This window comes from Pipistrellus kuhlii, unplaced genomic scaffold (assembly GCF_014108245.1).
Source record: "Pipistrellus kuhlii isolate mPipKuh1 unplaced genomic scaffold, mPipKuh1.p scaffold_m20_p_1, whole genome shotgun sequence".
NCBI lineage: Eukaryota > Metazoa > Chordata > Mammalia > Chiroptera > Vespertilionidae > Pipistrellus > Pipistrellus kuhlii.
Genome location: NW_023425404.1, coordinates 18,645,477 through 18,671,190, shown reverse-complemented (window position 1 = coordinate 18,671,190; position 25,714 = coordinate 18,645,477). Strand labels below are relative to the sequence as shown.

At 36.6% G+C, this 25,714-nt stretch overlaps 1 protein-coding gene across 7 annotated transcripts in view; it reads left to right on the top strand.

Moving 5' to 3' along the window:
• FUT8 (fucosyltransferase 8) overlaps positions 1-25,714 on the top strand; it is a 178,288-nt gene that overhangs the window by 32,070 nt on the left and 120,504 nt on the right. For 6 of the 7 annotated variants that reach the window (XM_036434118.2, XM_045579646.1, XM_045579654.1 and 3 more), the window contains one exon: positions 12,400-12,492. The exons of the other annotated variant lie outside the window; for it this stretch is intronic. The gene's annotated coding sequence lies outside the window, so the exon portion shown is untranslated. The remainder of the gene's footprint in view (positions 1-12,399; positions 12,493-25,714) is intronic. 7 annotated transcript variants of the gene reach the window in all.

The following is a 25,714-nucleotide window of genomic DNA, read 5'->3' as shown; positions in this document are numbered from 1 at the left end:
TTTGATTTTTCTTTTAATTTCTTCTTTTACCATCAGTTGTTCAGAAACATGTTCTTAAATCTCCACATATTTGTGAGTTTTCCAGTTTTCTCCTTGTAATTAATTTCTAGTTTTATACCATTGTGGTCTTAAAAGATACTTGATAAAATTTCAACTTTCCCTTTAAAAAAAAATTCTTTATTGTTTAAAGTATTACATATGTCTCCTTTCTATCCCATTGATCTCTCCTGGCCACCCTCACCCATCCTACATATGCCCTTATCCCCCCTACTGTCATTGTCAGGTTTTGCTTATATGCATGCATACAAGTCCTTTGGTTAATCCCTAACTTTCCCCTCCTTCCTTGCCTTCCTTCTGAAGTTTGATGGTCTGTTTAATGCTTCTCTGTTTCTGGATCTATTTTTGTTCATCAGTTTATGCTGTTTATTATATTCCACAAATGAATGTGATCATGTGATACTTATCTTTCTCCAACTGGCTTATTTCACATGACATAATGCTCTCCATGTCCATCCATGCTGTTGCGAGTGGTAAGAGTTCTTTATTTTTTATAGCTGCATAGTATTCCATTGTGTAGATGTACCACGGTTTTTAATCCACTCATTTGCTGATGGGCACTTTGACTATTTCCAAATTTAGCTATTGAAAATTATGCTGCTATGAACATACAGGTGCATATGTCCTTTCTGATTGGTGTTTCTGATTTCTTGGGATATGTTCCTAGAAATGGGATTGCTGGGTCAAATGGGAGTTCCATTTTTAACTTTTTGAGGAAACTCCATACTGTTTTCCATAGTGGCTTCACCAGTCTGCATTCCCACCAGCAGTGCACGAGGGTTCCTTTTTTCTACATCCTCACTAGCACTTGTTTGTTGATTTGTTGATGATAGCCATTCTGACAGGTGTGAGATGATACCTCATTGTCATTTTGATTTATATCTCTAGGATAATTAGTGACTTTGAGCATGTTTTCATATGTCTCTTGGCCTTCTGTATGTCCACTTTCCAAAAGTGTCTTTAAGTCCTTTGCCCATTTTATGATTGGATTGTTTATTTTCCTTTTATTAAGATGTATGAGTTCTCTATAAATTTTGGAGATAAGGCCCTTATCAGATATAACATTGGCAAATATGTTCTCCCTTGCAGTGGGCTTTCTTGTTGTTTTGTTGATGGTTTCTTTTGCTGTGCAGAAGCGTTTTATTTAAAAATATATTTTATTGATTTTGTACAGAGAGGAAGGGAGAGAGATAGAGAGTTAGAAACATTGATGAGAGAGAGAGTCATCGATCAGCTGCCTCTTGCACACCCCCTACTGGGGATATACCTGCAACCAAGGTATATGCCCTTGACCGGAATTGAACCCGGGTCCCTTCAGTCCCCAAGCCGACGCTCTATCCAAGAAGCTTTTTATTTAGATATAGTCCCAATTTGTTTATTTTCTTAGTTTCCTTTGCTCTAGGAGCTGTATTGGTAAAGATATTGCTACAACATGTTTGATATTTTGCTGCCTATGGATTCTCCTCAGATTTTTAAGGTTTCCTGTCTTATGTTTAAGTCCCTTATCTATTTTGAGTTTATTTCTGTGTTTGGTGTAAGTTGATGATCTAGTTTCATTTTTTTGCATGTATCTGTCCAATTTTTCCAACACCATTTATTGAAGAGACTGTCTTGACTCCATTGTATGCTCTTGCCTCCTTTGTCAAATATTATTCGAGCATAATGGCTTGAGTCTATTTCTGGTTTTTTTGTTCTGTTCCATTGGTCTATATGTCTGTTCTTATGCCAGTACCAGGCAGTTTTGGGAATAGTGGCTTTATAATATAGCTTGATATCTGGTATTATGATCCCTCGAACGTCGTTCTTCTTTGTCAAGATTGCTGCAGTTATTCGGGGTCATTTTTTATTCCATATGTATTTTTGAAGAGTTTTTTTCTAGGTCTGTGAAACATGCTGTTGGAATTTTAATGGGGATTGCATTAAATCTATAGATTGCTCTTAGGTGGATACAGGATAGTTAACAGTCAACAATTAACATGATAAAAGTAATAATGAAGGAATTTATGGTCTCTGTCCTGCTTTGTTGTGTCCCAGGAGTACTGGGAGTGGGGTAGGTGGGAGATGGAAGGAGAGCAGGGGAGGGAAGTTATAATACATTGACATTCCACTGCCATGTTATCTAAGATGCAAAAAAGACAATAGGTTCAGTTAAGGTAAAGATTGACCCTGTTCAGGGAAGATACCTACCTGGGACATGACTGTCCATCATAACTGCTTTTATTTATTTTATTTTATTTTATTTTATTTTATTTTATTTTATTTTATTTATTTTTAAAAATATATTTATTGATTTTTCACAGAGAGAAAGAGAGAGGGATAGAGAGTTAGAAACATCGATGAGAGAGAAGCATAGATTAGCTGCCTCTTACACATCCCCTACTGGGGATGTGCCCGCAACCAAGGTATATGCCCTTGACCGGAATCGAACCCGGGACCCTCAGTCCACAGGCTGACGCTCTATCCACTGAGCCAAACCGGTTTCGGCCATAACTGCTTTTAGTTAAATTTTAAATTTCAGACCATCCTTGTGGTTACTTTAGGTCTTTTGAGTTTGTAATATTGCCATGCAGGCCTTCCCTGTGCTTCTGAAGTTAGCAAGTGGCCGCTTTCGTCCATAGATGTGAACTTCTGCAAAAATGCCAAAGCAAGGAAATGCAGAATCTTTTCTAATGTACATTTTTAGTGTTAAAAATTTAAGAACTCCCAAACCCAAGAAAGCTGAGAATGCTTTTTTGCACTTATATGACAATTCTGATCTATTAGTTGCAGAGCAAAAACAATAGAATATTAATTAATTATATAGCTAAAAATAGCTTTTAACTCTAAAGAAGTCATCCTATAAAGTTCTTCAGTTATTAAAGCCACTGTTGGTTATTATGATTTAAAAGTATATTTGGACAGTTCTAAGAAAAGCTTCAGAACAGCTGTAATTACAGCTGCAGATTTAGTCAAAATAGTGGTTTTTAAAGTCGCCTCACTCCTCTTTCGGATCTCTTTCCCTCACCCCAAATAACCCAAATTTAGTTGTAAAAGTTTTGATAAGCTCAGGATGCCTGAAACTGGATTGCCATGTGTTTTAACTTTTTGCAGATTAGATGATTGTATGTGCATCTTTGTTAAAGTTCCCAGAACCTTTTAGTTTCCTACTATACAGTAAAGTGATTTTTATCAGTTTGTTTCTGTGTTGAATTTTATAGATATAGGTATATTCCAAACACAGGTTAGCGATTTTTATCATGACTGAGGGATCTCCTAATACTAATTTTAGGGAGAATAGTTTTTCAATCTAAATTTGAGCTAATGTTGACATTACAAGTTCACTGGAATTATTTGCAAAACCTTATATATCTTAAAAAAAATTTTTTACTCCAGCAGGAAATTGCCTATTAGAAAATGCTATTAACTTTTGTCTAAAAATAAATTTGGTAAGTCTGTTATATTTTGGAGAAAGTTCTTTCATAATAAATCATAAGTTAAATACACATTCATGTTAGTACTCTCCTCACTCTCCTTTCCTGTAACTTTGTGATTCAGGGATGTGGATGTTATTCTAAGATCCGTTTTTCAGTTCATTAGTCATGGATTGGGTATAAGGGTTATGGAGAATTGTGGCTAAGAGCAAGGTTTGTGGCCAGTCTCCCTGTTCCAGTTAATGACCATTTCTTCTGCAGATGCTAGTTATGCTGAATATTGATTAGGAGCTTTAATAACATAACTTAGATTCTAAACAGAATTTTACAGTGTTCTCAGAACTTTTTAATATGTTTTTATTGATTTCAGAGAGAGGAAGGGAGAGGGGGAGAGAGAGGAACAACGATGAGAGAGAATATTGATTGGTTGTTTCCTGCACTGCGCCTACTGGGGGGGCGGTTGGGGGGGCGGCGCAGGGGGATTGAGCCAACAACTTGGGCATGTGCCCTGACCAAAAATCAAACTATGACCACCTAGTTCATGGGTTGACATTTAACAACTGAGCAAGACCATCTGGGGATGTATGGTATTTTTAATTTATTCTTTCTTATGATGAAGAAATGATTGTAATGATTTTTAAATGGTTATTTTTCTTTGATATAATAAATGTTTCTATTTTATTGGTGATGGAGCAATAAATATTTTCCATTTAAAATTTTACACATGATATATATATATAATGTATGATGCTACTATCTTATGGTGGGAGTAGGGGTGGTGGTATTTATGCATTCAATCAGTATTTAGTAAATAGCACTTGAGGTATATATTTATTTTTTATAAATATATAATACTTTATTATTCAAATAATGTCTTTTTTTAAGCAATACTGGTTATTTATCTTTTTGAAATACATTTTTATTGATTTTTTTTACAGAGAGGAAGGGAGAAGTATAGAGAGCTAGAAACATTGATGAGAGAGAAACATCGATCAGCTGCCTCCTGCACACCCCCTATCGGGGATGTGCCTGCAACAAATGTACATGCCCTTGACCAGAATCGAACTTGGGACCTTTCAGTCCGCAGACCAACTTCCTATTCACTGAGCCAAATTGGTTTCGGCTGTCTTTTTTAATATGAAAGGAAAGGAGGGCAGATTGAGGACATACTATTAGGAAGCTAGTTGAGAGACTAAGAGAGTGGTTTTTAGGTCTTAACTATAAGAAAAAGATAAGTACAAACAATTTACATATTATATAACTAATATGGATAATTAAAACCTGATGGAAATATATAAGAAATTTTGGTGTGAGTCATTTTGTTAGTCATACTAGTTAATGAAAGAGTCATATCAGAAATGCTCAGCTTCTGTGGGTTTTTTTTTTTTTTGACAGTTTCTTTGCCTCCTAAGAACACTTTTATTTTGGGTTTTGTCTATGTTTTGCTTCCTGGAAAGTCTGACTCCACTTTTTAGGAAATCAAGTTACATCTCTGTAGTACTTCTTCATATGGACCCCAGCTTTCTTAAAGTATTCACATAAAACATCATACAAAGTGACCAATGAATTGCTTCAAATCATAATTTTAAACTAGATGTTCAGGACACTTACATTTTAGTGAGACTTTTTTTAAAGTGTATTTTTATTAATTTCGGAGAGGAAGGAAGAGGGAGAGATATAAACGTCAATGATGAGAGAGAATCATTAATAAGCTGCCTCCTGCATGCCCCATACTAGAGATTGAGCCTGCAACCTGGGCATGTGCTCTGACCGGGAATTGAGCCATGACCTCCTGGTTCATAGACCCATGCTCAACCACTTGAGCCATGCTGGCTGGGCTTCAGTGAGTCTTTGTGTTGGTATTTTTAGCCCCCACATCTTTTTGTCTCCAGCATCCACTTTAATAACTCTTATGGGTTAAGGCACTCTATTTTTAATATCTGTAGTTCTTTTCATTCTCAGAAACTAGGTCATCAGGGTTTTGTCATTGTTAATGAAAGGGTATTATACACCTTTTTAAGGACAAACTTGGACTGAATGAAGCTAAAACATCTTAGAAATTGTTGCTCTGCTTTAAATACTCATAGGATATACTTTTGCATATTTTAAACTCATTCCATTTGCCAGTATAATAATATTATTTATGAGAACTTTGGCTATTCTATTGTGCTTTTTAGAATTCACATGAATTATTAAAACTTTCTAGTAGGTCTTTTACTGACGGCCTCTGTGTGACTTCTCCTTTAAAAGGTATCTTCAAACTCTGGCTCGTGTGACTCAGTAGATTGGATTCGTTCAGTACTCCAAAAGGTGGCAGGTGCAATCCCAGCTTGGAGTGCATGTGGGAGGCAACCAATCTATGTTTCTCTTTCACATCAATGTTTCTCTCTCCATGTCTTTCTCTATAATCATTTAAAACAACAAAGTTGTTTCCATGATTTTCAGAAGTTAACATTTGGGTCTTCCTGGGGCTGGAAATTTTGTTTCAATAATGATAGAGCAGATTGGACATTTTTCAAAGTTAGGAGCAGTGGGATACAGAAGAAGAGAAAAATCAGACTAAATTTACATCATGCCTGTTTTATTGTGAAAAATAATCATAGCCTTATGTATTTTAATAGGGTGAGGGTAGTATGAGCATTTACTCTAGGGGTGAATTAAGGAGGGGAGGCATTGAAGAGACTATCTCCTAACATGACGTTTCAATTATTTTCAAATGTAGATAACAGAGTTGTTATTACTACAATTATTTTTTCCATAGTCTCATGTAACATTATTGGTATGTTCATCACATATCCAAAAATATTGACAATGTTTGTGTTATAAGTAACCTTCTGGGTCACTATCTTTTTGATCATGTTCTTCTCTGTTTTAAGTGTGGGCCACAGATTTATAACAGTGTTGATGTATTTATATCACTTTTAGAACTCTGTTGGTTTTAATTTTAAACAAAAGAAAATACACTGATTTTTTTTTTCTTTACTCTTATAGCATTTTTATTACCAGTAATTATACATTCTTCCTGAATAATTTCAGAATGTTTTGGGATGGTATTAATAGTATTATTTTTTTTGATTAAGAGTATACACTTTCTAAAAAATTTTATTTTTATTGTTGACACAAATGTCTCCATTCCCCCCTACACCCTTTTGTTCATATCCACCCAACCAAGAGCATAAACTCTTAAACAAGACTAAGTAGGTTCATTTCTCAACTTTACCACTTAATAGTTATGTGATCTAAAGCAAATTATTTTTTAATATAATTCTTGACACAGTTTTCTTATCTGTAAAACAGGGATTATAAAATTATCTACTTTACAGACATGTGTTGAGGATTAAATCATTTTGTAGAGAACAATGCTTACAAATACTACATACTGAATAAATAATAGTTATTATTAAATATTAGTTTATTTATTCAATAAAATAGTATATTCAGACTCTAAAAATTTAATAATTATAACTTCAGAAAAATTTCTATGTAGCAAGTTATTTTTAGGCTGGAGTTTGTACTCCTCTCTCTCACAGATACAGCTTTTTCAAATTGTAATAGAACAGTGTTTTTAAATTGTAATGTGCGTACAGATTACTTGGCGATCTTATTAATGTGTAGATTCTTACGCAGAGGTTTTGGAAGGGTCCTGAGATCCTGCCTTCTAACAAGCTTTCCAGAAAATCTGGGTATAGCTAGTTCTTACCATACCTTGAGTAGTAAAGTTATGGAATGTTCCATCAAGTGGTTATCAACCCTTCTTTCAGTACATTATAACACTTTTAGATATTTTTTGTTTTTGTTTTTAAATTACACCTATGCTCTATCTGAGACCAGTTAAATCAGATCTCTGTCATTAATGTTCTGGGCATCACCATCATCATCATTATTATTTTTATAAAAAATATTCTAGGTCATTCTTATGTGTACACAGCATGAAGAACTCTGCTTTGAAGGAGAGTCAGTAAGCTCAGAGGCTCCATTTTATATTTATTTACCTTCTATCATTTTAAACACATGTAAGAATGATGAAGCTGAGCTGGTCAGAACTCTTAAACTGGCTGGCAGTTATTTTGTTGCCTTGAAGTTTTCTTTTCACTAGACTAGACTAAAAAGTATGACTCCTGGAACCTTTCTTTATAGATTCTATTTCCTATTGCTTTCATCATTTTTGAGATCTTTGAATTTTCCCTAATTTCTCAATACTGTCCTAAAAGTAATTCACACTCAATATAAAACTGCTTTAACAAAACCGAACAATGGCAGAGGCAGAAGAATAAAGTTCCTTCTACTTTTCAAACCCTGATTTGTACTACTTTAGGGGGAAGCATTTGTTTTAGACTTTTTATTTGCCCTTTCGTTATGTTTTTGGGGCTAAAATATCCTTTCTACTATGGTATTTCTTTCAATATACAGTAGGTCCTCGAGCTACATTGGAGATCCATATCCATCCCCAGGTCACTCGATATAACGCGATTTTCGCTGTAAGTTGGAACCCACCTACATAAGCACCTACGTCACTCACATGGAGCACATACACAGTAGTAATGAAGTGAAACAGTAAAATAAATTTAAAAGAAAGATAAAAATTCCTGACCTTTACTTGTGGTGAATAAATAATAAAAAAAATAAAGCACATATGTACATATGTTGAATGATGGAACTTTTTTTATTTTTATAAATAAATGGGAGATGGGGAGGTAACCGCGAAATGTCGTATGTTGAACTGTAACTGGAGGATTGCCTGTATTACTTTCTTAGATTGTGTTCCCTCTTTCTTCTTTCCCAACTGTACTTCTTGCATTTGTTTTCACATCTTGCACCTATTTTGAGGGAGTGGCAGTAAATATATATATTTTTTTCATGGACTGTCATGTTTTAGAAAAACAGTTTCCCAGAGGGATCAAGTTCATGCTGAATTTTATTCCATCTAGCCATGCTGTATCAGTAAGACTCTGGATAGGGGAACAATCCACACTAGGTACACTAACAAAATTTAGACTAGGCAATGGGTTTCATAGGTGTTGGAGGGTAAAAAAGCAAAAGAGGAACACTGGAGTAACACAGACAACAGTTATAGAAAGCAGCAACAACCTGTAGGGCTGGGGGATCAAAGAAGAGGTTGGAGTAGATTTGGAGGAGGTTACTGCCTAGATGTTGCTGATACTTCTGTGAGTGTCAGAGAACACTGGTGGCTGTCACCAACAGCTGTCACTGGGATTGAGGGCTTATGCTATAGCTATACTGACTGGGAAAAGCAAGCTTCTCTTTCTATGATAGTACCCTTATTGGTAGTATGAGAAAGCTATTGATAGTTGGCAAAGGAGAAAAATGGTTTCTAGACTTTTAATTTTAGCATTACTGACCTGTGTATTTTGGGTGAATTTGGAGCTGAGAGATAGTAGTTGAATAACCAGCACTTACAGCCTTCTTCTCTCTGCTTACAAGATGGTATAGGCTTTTGTCTTGTTTTGTTTGTGGGTTTTTTTGTTTTGTTTGTTTTTTGGTCTCTTTCTCAGCCACTGGGACCCCACATGCTCTTAGTGTCTAGCATTTGGAATGAGAGGAATTATTATTATTTTTAAATTAACTTGTTTAGTTAATGTGATCTGGGAGCATGAGACAGAACCACTTGCTCTAAGGCAACTCTGTCAGCATTTCTTAGGACCTGAGATTTAATCATTAGATGCTCATTTCTCTGGGTCTTGAGAAGTTTCTGTGTTTTAAGATACTTTATTTATTTATTTATTTAATTTTTTTAAAAAGACAGAAAAAATTGTGGCAGGAATAATGATGTTATAAATCAGAGGTTAAAGATAGGTTGGTTTTTAGTCAGATATGAGCCTGCAGTGGGAACTATTCTTTGAACAGAATATTATACCTTCTCTCTCATTCTAATATTCTTCTTCCTAAAGAGCTCCTCAAATTTTAATATGTATATGAGTTATTTGGGGATCTTGTTAAAATTCGGATTCTGATTAAATATTTCTCTGGATAAGGCCAGAGATTCCGTATTTCTAACAAGCTCTCAGGGTAGTCTGAAGTTATTGGTCTCTAGACCAAACTTTTCTTCTCCCTTTCCTGCTTTGAGAACCACTGGTCTGGCTTGGAATCACTGTTGGACCTGGGTTTGAGTGGTTGATTGGTGAGTGATCATAAAGTAAGAGTTTCTTATAAGTCCTCCTAACCTTCTAGAAATATTTTGATAAATCTCAGTAGAGGTGTTAATAGTTGTTTCTTTTCAGGTGGGAACAGTCCAGCATATGCCTCTGAATAAGTTGACTTTTCTTACATAATTATGATACTGTCCTAGATACAGAGTGTCAGTAATTGTGTATATGTTTAAGGGAAACTGACTAATAGAAGATAGGATAGAAGGACAATGAGCAAATCCATGCATAAGACTTGTCTTGATTAAAAGGACTATCTGTGGATTTCACAAATTGCATTTGGTTTGAATTTCATTTTACAGTTGACCTTTGAACAATGTGGGAGTTTGGATTGCCTAATCCTCCATGCAGTCAGAAATCTGCTTATAACTTTTTACTCCTCAAAACTTTAGCTACTGTTGACTGGAAGCCTATTGATAGCATAACCAGTTAATTAACACATATTTTATACCTTGTGTGTATTATATATTTTATTCTTACAATAAAGTAATCTTGAGAAAAGAAAATGTTATTAAAATTGCAAGGAAGAGAATATACATTTTTAGTATTTATTGAATAAATAATGCATATAATTAGACACGTGAAATTTAAACCCATGAAGTTAAAACTGTAATTGTTATTTCCCTTCTTTGACACTTTCATATACTTAAACTTGTTTTCAAAATATAGCATCTTGTCTTGAGCCAAATAAATGGTAATCTATCCTAATAGAACTTTGAATGTAGCTCAAATTTATGAAGTTGTTCATTTCTTTTTTGCATTTGCAGTTTACTATACCAAGGCATATCTGATTCCATGAATAAAATGTTAATCCCTTTTTCAGTTGCCATTCCTTAAGATCCTGTCTCTGACCCCTCCCTCCACCACTACTGGGTCTTTCTTTTTGTGTTTATAGATAGATTTTCAAAGGTTCTAGGCACTTTTCTTTTTTTGTATTGACGCTTTATATGACTGTTATCCTTAAAATTTTAATTCAGGCAATGGATTATTATTCAGGCTAGCCCTGACTGGTTTGGCTCAGTGGATAGAGCATTGGCCTGCGGACTGAAAGGTCCCAGGTTTGATTCCGATAAGGGCATGTGCCTTGGTTGTGGGCATATCCCCAGTAGAGGGTGTGCAGGTAGGAGGCAGTTGATTGTGTTTCTCTCTCATTGGTGTTTCTAACTCGCTGTTCTTCTCTGTAAAAAATCAATAAAATATATTTTTTAAAAATAATTCAAGCTATAAATAGAGCAATATTGTTCTCTTTGTCAGCTGAGGTGAAAGAGTTAAAATGAAAGTTAAGGATTTGGGAGACTCCTACAAAAAAGAAGGGTGAGAAAGAAAGCTCAATTTTAGGATCCTAAACAAAGCATTTTGATTGGCATATAGAGACCCTTGCATGCACATAAATGTCCATATTTGAATATTTATAGAAGGTAATCTGTCAAAATTACTGTTATTTTAATTCGCTAAGCTTGGCTGATTGCTGCAGTTATATGTTAGTTGAATTCTAGATGAGGAACTGTAAATATGATTTGGTGTGGAACATGCTTTTTGTCCTTGAAGCTGATTGGGATATTTCTGTCCTAGACCCTGTCCCCACCCTTTAAAAAAAGGTACAGTGGGATCTTTTTGTATTACCTGATTCATAAGTGTATGTGTGGGTAATAATGGTAAATATTAAAGAAAACTTTTAAAATTAAAAATAACCTGTTGATATTGAGTGATCAAGAATTGTTTAAATAGAGTTAATTATTTGTCCTGTCTTTGTTTCAAAGGAGTTAATCCTGGAGATTTCAAACCTGGGGACAAGTATTTTAATATTTCATTTGAATGGCCTTATCAGGTTTTATAAGAGATACATAGTACTAGAGGCCCGGTGCACAAAATTTGTGCATAGGAGGGTGGATGTCCCTCAGCCTGGCCTGTGCACTCTTGCAGTCTGAGACCCCTTGGGGGACATCTCTCTAGCAATCCAGGATCCCTTGCTCCTTACTGCCTCCTGCTCGCTCCTTACTGTTCAGTTCACTGCTTCTTAGCAGCAGCCTTCTTACCACTCGGCTCACTGCTCCTTAGCACTACTGTGGAGGGAGGAGAGGCTCTCATCACCACTGCTGCACTCCCCAGCTGTGAGCCCGGCTTCTGGCTGAGCCGCCATTCCCCCTGTGGAGTGCACTGAACACCAGGGGGCAGTTCCTGTGTTGAATGCCTGGACAGTGTGTATCAAAGCAACTGGTAGTTCCAGTGCTGTAATGGTTGTTTAGGCTTTTATTAATAGACTAGTGGCCCAGTGCACGAAATTTGTGCACAGGGGGGGGGGGGACGTGTCCCTTAGCCCAGCCTACTCACTTTTCAATCTGGGACCCCTTGGGGGGATGTCTGACTGCTGGTCTAAACCGTCAGTCAGATATCCCTTTCTCAATCGGGGACTGCTGGCTCCTAACCGCTCACCTGCCTGCCTGCCTGATTGCCCTGAACCATTCTGCCTGCCAGCCTGCTCACCCCCAACTGCCCCCCCCCATCTGCCGGCCTGCTCTCCCCCAATTGTCCCCCCACCTGCCGGCCTGCTCTCTCCTAACTGCCCATTCCTCCTAGCCTGAGTGCCCCTCACTGCCTCTGTCTCGGCCCTGCCACCATGGCTTTGTCTGGAAGGACATCTTGAAGGTCTTCGGGTCTAATTAGCATATTACCCTTTTATTGGTATAGATGTTTCATGTTAATAACAAAGAAAATATGTAAGTATAGATAATTAATATTATCCTTTTCTTTTGTTTCATTTTGAACAGTTGATTATTTCAATGACCCAGATCAAGCAATAATATCTTTCTTTGGAAATATCATGTGGTTTTGTCAGCTTCTTATGTTCTAAGAGAAGAAAGGTAAGCCATTTTTCACAGTTAATATTGAAGTAACTTTGTTAATAAATCAAAATGTTCTCTTTTTAAAAGGTAAAAATCCCTTTTCTCTTTAGAAAACACTGTATTGTTTATTAATGCTCTATCACTTTCTCAAAAGATTCAACTGAGACTACATTATTTCAGCTCTGGAAATTGTACACTGACTTGTTAAACATTATGACTTTTTTTGGAGCAGGACTACATTCTGTGCTCTATTTGCTAGACTTCCTTGTCTCTTTTACATAGCCATTTTCCCCTGAATAGTTTGTTTTTGCATATGTAACCACCAACATGATTAAGAAAGACTTTTTTAGTTTTTGCTTTTGATGTTTTTTCTTTATCTCTTGTGAACTGACATAATTGGATTCATTTGTTAGTTATTACTTTGCTAGAAACTATGCCAAATACTAAGTCCCAGGTTTACTTAGATATTGACTTTGTTTTGGGGTTTTAGGAATATATTTAGCAGATTAAGAGTGAAACTTTTCTTTTAGAGCATTATTTTCTATCATAAGCATCCATTTTCCTTTTATATGACATCTGTTCTTTTTGGTAGATTAATCTGTTTTTTTCTAAGAGCTTTAATATAATCTCACTTGTTACTGTGATCCCTTTTCCCATTTCTTTTTGTGACCATCCCCAAATCATCTCCCAGGGATCTCACTCTAATTCCTCATTATCTTTGTTGTCCAAGTCTATAGAGCAAGATTATTAATAATTTTTTAGGATGTTACCCTATCTCCTAATTTTGTAATGGTTCACCATCTGTTCACTGTATAAAGGGCTCAAAAATATCTGTTGTACCTAATGCATTATAGATGTGGAAATAATAAAATAAAATTTGCAAATGTGTAAAGTGAATTAATGCTAATATTAATTCCTTTGGGTTTAGCCATTTTCAAATTCTTGTAATGTTTGAAGGCATATTTTGCAACATTCTTTAAATTCCTTAAGGTGAATTAGATGTATTCATCTTATTTAACCAGCATGCTTTTGGTTAAGTAAGTTAAAATTCAGTTGAATAGCCGAAACCGGTTTGTCTCAGTGGTAGAGCGTCAGTCTGCGGACTGAAAGGTCCCAGGTTTGATTCCGGTCAAGGGCATGTACGTTGGTTGCAGGCACATCCCCTGTAGGGGGTGTGCAGGAGGCAGCTGATCGCTGTTTCTCTCTCATCGACGTTTCTAGCTCTCTATCTCTCTCCCTTTCTCTCTGTAAAAAATCAATAAAATATATTTAAAAAATTCAGTTGAATAAAATTTAAGTTAGTAACATAAAAAGCTATGAGTTGGCATTGGCTGGTGGCTCAGTTGGTTGGAGTACCATCCCATGCACAAAAAAGATTGGGGGTTCAGTTTCTGGTCACATACCTAGGTTGCAGGTTTGATCCCATTTGTGGCATGTTTGGGAGGCACTGATCAATGTTTCTCTCTCTTTCTCTCTCTCTCTCTTTTTTTTTTGTGTGTGTTTTTTTAATGTCATGGACTGTAACCCACAGAAACACTTTCTTAGAGTCCTCGTGTCCTTGCCCACTCACTTCCCTTGCACAGCTTCTGGGCCTCTCTCTTAAAAAATGCAGATTTGGACAGCTTTCATCAACCTAGTTTGAGCGTTTCTTTGTGTACCTTCCCCTCAATTCTGCTTCACGAGAGTCCCCCAAGAAGGACTCTGCTGGGAGGACAGTGGGAAAGGGAGAAATTGAGTAGGGGACAGCAGAACCTTCTTTAGCTCTTAGGGCCAGGGGAAGGGCTAAGAATACCCCGACAGCAGCAATTTTGCTTTGTTAAACTTAATATTTTTTTTTATAATGAAGTTAGATAACCTTGAGTATCTGAGCATTTGCCCAGACCCATTAGGATAGTCATTTCAACCAGCAATAACTCTGAGTGGTACTCTGTATTTGACCCTACACACATAGCTCAGTGAGTCTTGCTGTTTTCAAGGGAAGTACAATTAACTCAACTACAGTCATCTCTGGTTTAACCAAAGAAGAAAGGGAAGCAATTAATGTGGTATGAAGCAGACCCTCTCTTTGTATGCACCAACCTTGCATTGCTCACCACTTGAATGAGAACACTGATCTTCCAGAGAAGGGGATGGGCGGCAGGACATCTAGGGGGAAGATGAGAGCGAAGTGTTTGTATTGCCCCCTCTTTGTTGTGGAGGTGGTAGGCATTAGTGACACAGGCAACCCAGTGGTAAATCTGCTGGGGCATGCAGGGAAGGATAGGCAGTTGTTCCAGGCTGGACTTAATTAATTGTTTATATCTTGCTTGAGTCATTGAGAGTCTGTGTTCTAGTGTTCAGCTTCGCATGATTCAAATTGCTATTCTGACTGTCCCTCTTAGGATGACCTTGCTTTGGAAGATTAATCCAGTCTCTCAGGAGGCAGGCCAGTGGACTAATTTCAGGGAATAACAGAGAAAGTCTATTTGGAATACCAAAGCAAGATGCTAGTACTACATATTTCCTTCAGTTTCACACGCTTCCTCTGGTCCCTGCTGCCTTCCTCGTCTGGCAGAAGTAGGACTTTGGCAAAGCTTATTTAGCAAGACTTTAACCATCTTTACAGCTCTGGAACCTTGGTAGCCGCAGGCCTCTGTTACTGGAACAGTCTTGCTGGCCGTCCTCTGGAAGGATGTCTCTTTCCTCAAACACCCTTTTCCGTTTCAGCTGTACTTTTTCTGGGCACCAGCCTTTGGGATCCGTATCTCCTGGAACACAGATGTCCATAGCAGAAGCCACGTTATGGGTCACTGGGCCACCTGCAATGGCAGCATCTCTCTCTCTTTCTCTCTAAAATCAATAAACATATCCTCTGGTAGGATTAAAATAACATTTTTATTTTTAAAATATACTTTATTGATTTTTTACAGAGAGGAAGGGAGAGGGATAGAAAGTTAGAAACATCAATGAGAGAGAAACATTGGTCAGCTGCCTCCTGCACACCTCCCACTGGGGATGTGCCCTTAATCAAGGTTCGTGCCCTTGACCGGAATCGAACCTGGTACCTTTCAGTTCACAGGCCGACTATCCACTGAGCCAAACCGGTTTTGGCGAAAATAAAAACATTTTAAAAAAGTAATCATCTGTTTTATAAAAATATTTTTGACATTGCAAAAATATTTTAGCTGTATTTTTTGCTACAAGAACAGATAGCACTCTACAGTGGGTGAAGATTTCCTAAGGATATTAAATTTGACATAGGTTTATTCCACAATGATAGCAAATGTTGGGAATTTGGCACCCAAATGTCAAATTTCACATACAAATTTTCTCTTTCTACTGATTTTCCTCCAGAGGAAGAATCTTAAATTTTGAATTATTTAAAAGGGATTATAATGCTACTAGAGGCCTGGTGCATGAAATTCTTGCATTCAGGGGTGGGGGAGGATCCCTCAGCCTAGCCCTCTTACAGTCTGGGAGCCCTCAGAGGGATGTCTGACTGCCACAGAGGTGGGGGAAGCTTCCAACACCGCTGCTGCACTCGCCAGCTGTGAGCCCAGCTTCTGGCTGAGCAGCACTCCTCCTTTGGGAGCAAACTTATCACCTAGGGCAGCTCCTGCGTGCATGTCTGACCCTTGGTGGTCAGTGCGCATCATAATGACTGGTGTCTTACAGCCGGTTATTCCCCTGTTCAGTTGATTTGCATATTAGGGTTTATTATGTAGAAAAGGCAGAAGCCGGTTTGGCTCAGTGGTAGAGCGTCGGTCTGCAGACTGAAAGGTCCCAGGTTCGATTCCGGCCAAGGGCATGTACATTGGTTGCGGGCACATCCCCAGTACAGGGTGTGCAAGAGGCAGCTGGTCGATGTTTCTCTCTCATCGATGTTTCTAGCTCTCTATCTCTCTCCCTTCCTCTCTGAAAGAAAATCAATAAAATATATTTTTTAAAAAATAGGAAAAGTTCATAAAAAAATAATTATGTAGAAAAGGATAGCCAAATCAAAACTATTTACTGCATTAAGCCCACTTTCAATTTGGCCTGATTATTTGCATAAATATAACAAGAACAATAATTGATCACATAGGCTTTCTTAAATCTGCTTTGCTGGAATACAGTAAAAAATCTCCAGATTGAGCTTTAATTAGCACCTCAGAGCAAAGAAGTTGCCACATAGTTGCCATCAGGCTTTTTCTGCAATACCTATAGATTAAGGGTGAATTTCTCAAGTTCGAGGTCCCCCAAAAGTCTTGAGGTTCTTTCTTTGCCATCTCCCAGGAAAGCAACCTTTATTTCTTACTTGGAAAGACTGCCATGAACCATGCATTCCTAAAGCTTTCTGATGACATCCAAAAGTCCAGGCATGTCTCTCTCAAACATGCCATTCCAGTCAAGTCTTGGTTATTAAAACCACAATTGGAAATTGGTTTTATGTGTCCTATTATGAAGAAAACAAATTCTCATTGGATTCATGCAAACAAATATACTGCTATGAAAATAATAAAACATTAATATTGCTTATGAGGGTATAATTTACCAAATTGCTCTAGAGAAAAAAATAAGCTTCCTTATTTAGAAAAAAAAAGGTTTAAAAATAAGCAACGTTTTGAACAAAGTCATAAAAATATTAATTATTCTTAGTTCATTCAGTCCCATATAATCATTTTTTGTTTATTCTAATTATTTGCAGTAATTTCTTGATTCCAGTTATTTCTTAGAGTTTCATACATCTTTGTCTACTTTGAAGATATGATCTGCTTAGAAATTTGTACTTTTAGAGTAAGTCAGAGTCCTTTTCATGGATCTTTCTAAGGATATAACATATTTGCAAATGAATCAGAATAAAATAATGACTGTTCGTAAATGGCAGAACTTAAAATGACATGGTTATAGGTTTGATTATAATGCAATTGAAAAGAGTCTTTCCCCCCCCCCCCCTTGTAAGATATAACATTCCAAGATAACAATTTTTTGGTGAATAATAAGTACTATGAAATGACATACAAAAACACAAAGCCCACATTTTTAGATTCAACACACAATTTCAGTGTATAAAGAACAAATAATATGTGAGATTTTATGATATTGTACATGGATCATATAGGTGTACATTGAACATTGGAAACGATTCATAAATACCCCAATGTGTGAGCCACAAATATCACTGCCTAATATTCCCACAGGGAATGGTTACTCTTGGCTTGCCCAGTGTCACTCTCAGGACAGCTGATTATCCCTGCGAGTTTTGACTTTGAACTTGTCTCTGAATCTTTGCAACTTTCTCCGTAGGGCAGGCTGAAATCTCTGGAACATCCATTTTAATAGAATTAAATGTATACAAATAGAACATAGTTATTATTCTTTTTGGCAAAGCTTCCTATATAATTTCAAGCATATCAAAATAGGCCTCATTAGTTTAAAAATTCTCTTTTGCAAGAAGAAAGAACAAATCCTTGAGGTATTCCATGGGCCCATTGAAATAATTCAAAGCCATTTATTGGTTTCAAAAAAGTCTCTTAAAATTCAAATTTTGGAAGCCTGACAAATAAATCATAGCAAGAATATATATTGTTCCATAACATTCCTTTGGTGGAAGGGAACAGGTGCTGATTTTTAAAATAGACAACTGATTAGATATTCCTTTGTACAGAAGCTTACTCCTAAGGAGAAGACAATTAGTTGGGTGTGGTTAAGAAGAGATAAAGTGGCCTCCAGTACCCACAAGGGCCTTACTGGCTTCCTCTTTTATGATAATTTCAACTTCTCCCAAAGTATTAGTAAGTAGAATGGAAAACATATTAATTGTAATAGATTAGAATTACTAGCACTATATTCTCTGAAAGTTAAATTCCTTTGCAAACACATCAGGGTCCCAGAGAAAGGACAATACATAATAGCTGTTTCTCCTCTGCCTGAAACCAGTTTTTCTGGCTTTCTAATCTGTGCTCCTCCTGGGAGCACAGATTTTGCAATTAAGATAAGCTTCCCATTCATTCATTTTAATTTTAGAGATGACATTTTCTAATTTTACTTGCAAAAATTGATTTAGCTACATTTTGGACATCTTAAGTTGATATCGCTTCTAGTTAAATCTTCCCATATCTGTAAGTACTTTCAAGTAAAGACTTCCTTAATTGTATATCTGCAGAAGTATTAATGGGGGCAAGGGTCTGGAAGTTTCCAAGCTTGGAGGCACAATTTCCCATGTTGATTTTAGTTTTATTTTGAGATCTGTAGAGTCCGAACAGATTTCTTTGAATATTAGGTAGTGGGTTGAAAGTGTGCTGTTTGTGGGTTGAGCTCCAAAGGGTTGTCACTTTCTGAGTCATTTCAAACTCCCTTACAGGTCTTGGTTTCTCCACCTGGCTGTCTAATATAGCTATGAGGGCTCTGAGTGCTAGGTAACCAACCTTTATCTGCGCATCTCAGGATGAGTCAATTATTTAATTATAGTTGAATTGGAATTCCCTATGGGGCTCCTACATGTCATGAGGTATATCCTCTGATACCTTCAAAGAGATTCTTAGTTACCTATAAATACCCTGGATTTGAGCTGGTGGGAGGAATTGCCCCTTATCTTCAGAGCCAAATGAGTACAGATTCTCATTTATGCAGTAAAAGGTTTTGTTCAGATCCTCAGAAAGCAATGCTAATTGAAAAGCCAAAGTAAAAAACCAGCTAGCAATTTTTTTATTCTTTCCTTAGTTATCTGAATCCTTATCTATAGTGTAGGTTCTCTCAACTCTTAATCTTTAGTCCAGCTTGAGGATTAAAAAAAAAAAAAAACCAGCTCAAAGAAAGTCAGCCTGATGTCATCTCCAGACATACTACTAAAGAAGGAAGAAAAGGGCCCTAACCAATTTGGCTCAGTGGATAGAGCATCATCAGCCTGCAGACTGAAAGGTCCCAGATTTGATTCAGGTCAAGGGCATGTACCTTGGTTGCGGGCACATCCCCAGTAGGGGGTGTGCAAGAGGCAGCTGATCGATGTTTCTCTCTCCTCTATGTTTCTAACTCTCTTTCCCTCTCCCTTCCTCTCTGTAAAAAATCAATAAAATATATATTTTTTTAAAAAAAGAAGGAAGAAAAGGGAAGAAAAGATTGTCCTTCCAGTCAAAAGGCAACACGACCTTTCTCTCTTCATTGGAACTAGTAACTTGATGGGGAAAACCTCGGGGAAAGCTTCAGGGAGGGCTTGGTGTGATTTTCAGTGCTCTTGGGCACATGGAACTTGTCTTGCAGTCAGTAAAGTTCCTAGTGCAAGCTTCCCTGATGCGTGATAGACTTATTCTGTCATGGGAATTTTCAAGTGATGACTGCCCTAATGACTCTTAAATGCTCATCCTTTGCCACACTGTGTGGCAGTTTGGAGAGAGAGAGAGAGAGAGAGAGAGAGAGAGAGAGAGAGAGAGAGAGAGAGAGGAGGGAAGGAGGGAAGAAGGGAGGGAGGGAGGGAGGGAGGGAGGGAGGGAGGGAGAGAGAGAGAGGGAGAGGGGGAGAGGGGGAGGGGGAGGGGGAGAGGGAGAGGGAGAGAGAGAGAGAGAGAGAGAGAGAATGAGAATGAATTCCAAACCTGATGAAAAGATGCAAGGAGGATGAAAACACAAAGACGTCTTTCAAGCCAAGGTGCGAGGACAATTTTCTTACCAGTGGTGTCTTACCAAAGATGTCATTAGTGATGATGACTTTGAAATGGTTTTACCTGCAAAGTTGAACATTGTGGAGGGTCCTTGGAGCTTAGGAGAGGGAAAGGCAATGTTAATGTGTCTGCACCAAGAGAGGGGTGTAGAAGAGGGTTAAAGGCAAGCACAGACACACTCCTGGGTCACCATCTGGAGGTCCTGTCTTATGTACCAGAAAATGTTATCTGAAACAGGATCTGGTCCTTATTAGGTCTGCCTATGGCCACTGATAGTGTATGGGTACTTGACTTTGAGCGGGAAAGATTTCACAAAACAAGTCCAGGTGATATTTAAGAGGACATTATTAAGGCTAGGGACAGTGAAACAAGGAAGGACTTAGGATAGAAGAAGAAACAGGGAAGGACTAGGTGGGGAAATGAGCCTAGGCAGGGCTGCTTTTCACTAAGAAGTCAGAGAAAAGGGGGGCCTTTGGGGATAGGGTCATGGGGTAAGACTGGATCGAGCTGCCTCTGCTATAATGGTTGCAAGTCTCCTGGGGACCCTTAGAGCATAGGAGAAAGACAGCAAAGATATAAGACCTGGCATGCTACAATAAGAGCGATCCGTGGGTTACTAAAGCTGCACAAAGTGATAGCCAAAGTAACAGGGGAGAGCCTAGAGTGTTGTTGGCAAATGGATTTCTGCTACCTCCCTGAGTAGGGGGTTTAAGCTATCTGCTCGCTGGTTGGTGAGTAGTGTAAACCATCCTCTCTTAAGTGTCTCTGGTTTAGGGAAGATAGGGTTCGATTCTGGGCAAGGGCATGTAGCTTGGTTGCGGGCACATCCCCAGTGGGGGGTGTGCAAGAGGCAGCTGATTCTTTCTCATCTATGTTTCTAACTCTCTATCCCTCTCTCTTTATCTCTGTGAAAAATTAATAAAATATATTAATAAAACAAACAAACAAAAAAAGATTTAAGTAGTGAGATAAAAAATCTATCAATGTGAAATCCCAGAGTTTCTGTTTTGTCTTTACTATGACTAGCTATACAAACCTTAATTACTTCTTACCTCAGTTTCCTCATCCTGAAAGTGTACATAGTGCCTAGCTTACAAAGCAAAGATAAGAATTGAGTGTGTGCAAGTACCTACCTCATAATTAGCATGCAGTAAGTGTTGCTTCTTTCCCCCCTTCCTTTTGGCATCAGTAATATCTGGATTTCAGTCCTTGAATTCACTTGTTACAAGTTGTAGGAGCAAATTATTTACTCTCTCTGAAAGTCATTTGCCTTTAAACATATGGCCATCAATATCCTTTTTATACAGTTGTGGTTGGAATTTAGTTCCTAGTATAGTCTAGGAAGTTTTTGTTGAATCTGAATTTGAATGTTAAACTTCTAAAAAGCTATATAAGTATGCGAGTTTTGCTGGAAGATGATTTGGATACCAAATCCACAATATATATTTTTAGGAATATATAGTAGGAGAAATATAAATAAGGAAAAGTAAATCGATCACTCTCCCCACCTTTTTTTTTTTTTTTTTTTTTTAATGGAGGATTCTATAGTAGGTTACTTAATTTTACTTAATGTAATTTGTTGGAAAAGTAGGGAAGTTATGGATCCAGGGATTTGTTTTACTTGAAATAGCTACCTCTAGATGCATAGGGCACTAAGGAAGTCAAACTCTTGAATATACCTCTTTGTTTTTATTATTTTTATTTTAGGTGGTTTTTGTTTTTAAATGAGAAACTTTAGTATACAAAAATGATTTTTGGGGCAGATCTTGGAAAATTCATCAGTACTGTAAATTTTCTAGTTAGGTAATTGCCAGAGAAAGAACTAATACATCAGTATTAAAGTTTAGTTTGATAAATTAAGGTCAAGACTCAAGAATGAATCATGTTAAATGACTTATGAATTAAATCAATATCAGTATTGAATTTAACTGTGTGTTAAATCAATATAATTTCTTTCACATAATTATAGAATTAAAATTGAAGTCTGTGGTATATTGTATTGAAGGTTTGGAGAGTGAAGGACTTAGGGCATTTGTAATTTTAAGGATGTTATAATTCCATGAATTTTAGTTAGATTTGTTTGAATCTGAATCATTTTCATTAATAGCAAAATACCACTGCCTTCATATTTTGTAGAAGTTGAGTCAGCTCTTGTGTTTATTCAGATAAATGTAGATTTTAACTTATTTTTATGTATTTCCCAAAGCTTAGGAAATAAGTGGGCATGCAGAGTATTAATCACTTTTAAGAATTCATTTTCTCTGACATGCTACAACTCTTTATTAGATGTTTATTACCCACCCTAAACATTTTCTCTTGCATAGTGAGATTTTTCTCATTAATCTTCTAGTTTGCTACTCATATAGACTATTCTTTCCTTTTTTTTTTTTTTTTTTTTTTTTTTTTTTAAGGGAGTTATTAAGAATATAGGACTTTGGAATTAGATATACTTGGGCTCAATAAAAGCTTCTTAAAGTAGTTAACACGTGTTCAAGTTTTATCTAACTAATGAGGGGAATAATCAAGAAGATAAAAATTTGCTTCCAATAGTTTTTGAATATCAGAAGTTCATGTATTCAATTAGGAAAGGGATGCCTAAATAAAATTGCTAACATAGAAAGTTCCTGGGGCTGACCAACAGATCCTGAACGATGGATGAATAATTACTCTGACACACATTTCTGTGAGAGGCTAAGGGGCTTGTTGGCATAAGGAGCCTAAAAATTCCCTATTGCTTGCCTCTTTAGGCTTTTTATTGTAACAACAGCTTGAACTAAAATTAACCTGTAGATACAATCAGCAGGGTAAGTGTCATTGAGAAAGCACATGCATCTGTTGTGTCTTTTAAGGGAGGGCATGTCTAAGTAAACACCTGGGGGCTCAGACTTGTTTGAAAAAGTCAAGGCAGGGGTTAGGTGCCTTAAGCCAATTCCTGTCCTATGCCTCCCCACATAAAGTGGTTAACTTTTTAAAATTCAGGGAAGCACTATCACCTTTGGGGTTCATCCTCAGAAAACTTGGAATGTATTAGATATCATCATGGTCTTTATCATCATATTCATATTATCAACCTAGATTTCAGCATCAAGTGTATCTATCTCTTGGATTTTAGCATGTTTCGGAAGCTTGCCATATGCCTGCAGATTTACATCTTCATCTGTATTTTATTTTAAAATTATATCTGGCAGACCAACTAATACAATGTCTGAGATATTTATTCAAACCATTTTCTCAAAATTTTTTGATATGTCATAACTTTTTTTAAACCATCAAAACATACTGCTTCTAATCTTTCCCCCAACATTTCCATTACCCTAACATACTCTTACTAGTAGTTTGCTTTACACACCGAATCCTTTTTATTCAGATTTATTTTCATTCTTACCTTGCACCTGTTTTTACCTCCTTTACCTTTATTTGTAGGCCGGGCAATGCCTTGCAGTATCTCGGAATTCTTTTCTGTTGGCACACAAGACAAAGTGCCATGTGGTGTGAAGTGGAATTTGCATGGGTGGGAGAGTTTCATAGACTGAGATTTTCTGAGACATGCTCAACAATAGCAAATTTCTTTCCTTCCCTCTTCCCTTTCCATATGTGTTAATGCTTTTTTAAGGTTTTCTAGGTCAGGTCTAGAGTAACCTTTACTCTTGTGCTTTTTTAGTCTAGTTGCAAAGTAGACTTGTTTTCTTGTATCTTTACCGAACGCCCTATGGATTCAATGATGAGTCTTTATCTTGCTTGTGAGAACTTGAATGATTCTTGGCCCTGTGTAAACTCTAGAGATCACTCAGTTTTAGCTACTTGTTAATTTTTCTTTCCAATAAGTTGTTTTTACTCGACTTTATAGGTTTTCACCTATACACATGCAGATTGGTATTCAAGAGTCCTTCTCTCCTATCCTCCACCCCTCACTCCCACCCTGCCATAGGTATTGGTGCAGCTCTCTCACTTCAGGTACTTTTCTCCTCAAATAATTGTTAACTTTTCCTTTCCGTACAGTGATTTCTGTCTTTTCAACTAGCAATGCACTGAATTCTATCTGGGTTTCCTCTCCTACATACTGCAGTCCCAAAAATGCTTTCAGAAAGACACCCCAGGCAATTATAGAACTCATTTATTTTGTTTCCCTTTTTGTAGGAGTCAGTTTTGAGCTGCTTGTTGTCCAAGGCCAGATACATAGTTCATTTAGTTTTCTAGTTGTTATTGTAAGTTAGTTAATTTGAATCCTATTTCTTTCTCATCGGTGAAAGTAGAGATCTCTTAACACTTTAAAATTGAACAGTGTTATTCTTAGCAAGTGATACAATCTATCCATTTCAAATTGTGCTCAAATAATATTATTTGTAAAAATCCATTTTTAAATGCCTATATTAATCTTAATAACAATATTTCTGTTATTCTTTCACACATAGTTGTAAATAAAACCTGCTTTGGTCACTTTTCATCTGATATTAGTTAGAAGTTAGCTGATGCATTAAATTAATATTGGTGTAACTCTAATGATTTATAATAGCCTATTCTTTTTGGTACTTTTATGCCTCACTGAAGATTACTGGCTGTTTTATGGTACTTAAACAAACAAACAAACAAACAAACACCCACAAACCAACAGATTCAATATAACTGAAAAAACAACAAATCTTCTTAGGATAGAACATTTTATGAATAAAAATGTTTTATATTCCATCTTTTGAGGTGTAGCGAAAAAGGATAAGTTTAGTACTGTTATTATTTTAAAATTCTTCCAATTAGTTTAAAAATGTAATTGGAAGTAGAATGTAAACATATAAATTGGTGTGAGGTTAACTGAAAATTTCTCATTAAGATTGGAATTATGAAAAAAGGATGTGTTTGGTGAAGAACACACTGGCTTAATGTGTTTGAAGGTATTCATAGAAAAGCTAATGACTCATATATAGTTGACTTAATTGGTCACTGAGTTTTATTCTTTATCATTAGTGCTGTCAGTATTTTAATTACTATACTAGGTACAAGGTATCCTTTCAGATAGTCGTTGTGTGTCTGTGATGCTCTTGAAAGTGAGACTTGAAATTCTTAGAGGAATGTTTGAAAATAAGCCAGTAGTAGTATTGTGATTTATATGTTATGTGCTCAGGTTTAACAAAGGAATTTTTAGCTCTGGTATCAGAATTGTACATTATAAATCTTAAAAAAAGCACTGAAGAAATTATGGCCATAATTTACATCTCTCTTAAGGGATAAGGGTCAGGGTTGTAATTATAGGTGAGAGAACTATAAATGCATCAATTCTGACAGATAACAACAACAAAAAATCCAGTTTGATTCTATTACTTTTTATTATTTCTTTAAAAATGTTTCTGATACCTTTAAAAATTACTGTTTCCTGATATGCCTATTTATTGGTGTTTAAGCTTTACTTTTTTTGGATAGTATAAAATATCTAGATGTAAAATATATTTAAGATCTTTTATATACTAATGAATATTTACTTGTGAGAAAATTCAGACTGATAAATGACATTTACTAGATCTGTTTGTCAACGCTGCTTTTGTTTTTGGTCTGTTATTACTAACATTAACTGTTCTACCTGTCGTGTTGCCTTGATAAGCAATGTGGATGCACTACATTTCATTCTCCTAAATT